Genomic DNA, 2012 nt, shown 5'->3' on the forward strand with positions numbered 1-2012 from the left:
TATTATTAGTACACTCAATTTCTACAAAGGACATGCAACATACTCTCATGCTATTCCTTGCCCTTTTATTATTTATTTATTTATAAAGATTTTATTTTTAAGTAATCTCTAAAGCCAACATGGGAACTCACAACCCCGAGATCAAGAGCTGCATGCCCCACCAACTGAGCCAGCCAGGTGCCCTGAGAAAACATTTTATTTTATTTTTTATTTATTTATTTATTTTTAGGTAGGCTCCATGCCCAACATGGGGCTTGAACTCATGACCCTGAGATCAAGAGTCACATGCTCTACCGACTGAGCCAGCCAGGCACCCCTCTTGCCGTTTTTATTTTTTAATATTTATTATTGTATTATATAGTTGACATGCATTATGCCTTATCCTATATTTTATGAAATAAGGAGCCAATTGATACAAAAGCAGTTATCCAATAAATGTGCCAGTGGGAGATACTTTTGCATTTGCACCTAATTCAGGCCTTGTTGAGGTACCCAGCCAGTGCCACAGGGCTTTGATTCACTTAGCAGAAGCTTCAGTATAATCTCACAACATTTGTGGTTTAATGAAGCCTTCCCATCCCCACTGCCCTTCTTCTTCTTCTTCTTCTGGGGGACTAAATCAGACAACTGAGATCAAGCACAGCTCATCTTTCCAAGCAAGACGTCACCTCCTAATTGCTTCACCCTTCCCTGGTTTCCAGACAAAAGAAGTTTGGAGGAGGTCTCCCACTCTTAGTACTCTTCATGGGGTCATTCTAGCATTTCTGAATTTTCTTCTTTCCCAAGTTACCTGATGTTTAGCTTCCCAGTCTCAAGACCAGCCCCCTTTATTCAGGGGTGGCTCAGGCCCTTGGCTTATAGTCAGTCTTCCATTCCAGCTCAAGTTCTGTCAACTCAAGTTCTGTCATTCTCTTTGCTCTGCTCATCTCCAGGGACAATGCCTCCATGTGGTTTTAGCCCCTCCCTTCATGGTTGTACCCTGACCTTGCTGTCACCAGGAAGTGCTACTCCACTGGAATAATAGATTCCACTCTCTGGCCATGGCATTCTTTTTTTTTTTTTTTTAAGATTTTATTTATTTTTGACAGAGAGAGACACAGCAAGAGAGGGAACACAAGCAGGAGGAGTGGGTGAGTGAGAAGCAGGCTCCCCGCCAAGCAGGGAGCCTGATGCGGGGCTCGATCCTAGGACCCTGGGATCATGACCTGAGCCGAAGGCAGATGCTTAACGACTGAGCCACCCCGGCGCCCCTCTGGCCCCTCTGGCCAGGACATTCTATTCTTCCATCTCCCTGACTCCGTTATTCTCCCAGCCCCTGCTTTAGTCGAACTGCCTGTCATAAACAAGTTAAAATCTCCATAGCTATATTAGTTAACCTTCGCTATCTAGGAAGCCATCCTAACCTTTATTGGTGTAAAACAACCACCATTCCATTATGAAGCACTAGCCTAGGTCCGTGGCAATGGCAGAGGCAAACGAGAGCACGCGGAGGCTCGAGTGACCTTCAAGGCCTGAGCACGCTGTCAGGCACCTCCACTCACATGCTCCCGGCCAGAGCAAGTCAAATTGTCAAGCCCAAAGTCAAAGGGCCCGGAAGTACACTCTGCCCACAATGAGGCCTTTGCAAAGGTGTTGACATGGGGGCCGGTGGTTAAAGTATCGGGGCCAATAATTCGGTCAACCATAGTGGCTCACCACAACAAAAATATTTTTCTCTCTCATTTCACAGTTCAGTGTAGTCAGCAGGAGAACTGTGTTCTACCCAGTCACTCAGCTTATGGGACTTTCCCATCTCTTTCAGCTTCATTGTTCTCTGCAGGTGTGGAAAGACAAAGTAGGAGGATCACTGCAGTAGGCTGAATACGAGTCCCCAAAGATGTCCACGTCCTAATCTCCAGACTCTGGGAACGTTATCTTACATTGCAAACGGGACTTTGTAGATGTGATTAAGGATCTTGAGATGGGGAGATTATCCTGGATTATCTGGGTGGTCCCTAAATGTAATCCTCATA

General features: G+C 45.5%; 1 non-coding gene across 1 annotated transcript; it reads right to left on the bottom strand.

Moving 5' to 3' along the window:
* Positions 1–239: 239 nt before the first annotated feature.
* Positions 240–312, bottom strand: TRNAK-CUU (transfer RNA lysine (anticodon CUU)). Its single transcript has one exon. It is a non-coding gene; the product is annotated as a tRNA-Lys (tRNA).
* Positions 313–2012: the final 1700 nt, after the last annotated feature.

Source organism: Leptonychotes weddellii, chromosome 9, assembly GCF_054177405.1.
Source record: "Leptonychotes weddellii isolate Sample4059 chromosome 9, ASM5417740v2, whole genome shotgun sequence".
Taxonomy (NCBI): domain Eukaryota; kingdom Metazoa; phylum Chordata; class Mammalia; order Carnivora; family Phocidae; genus Leptonychotes; species Leptonychotes weddellii.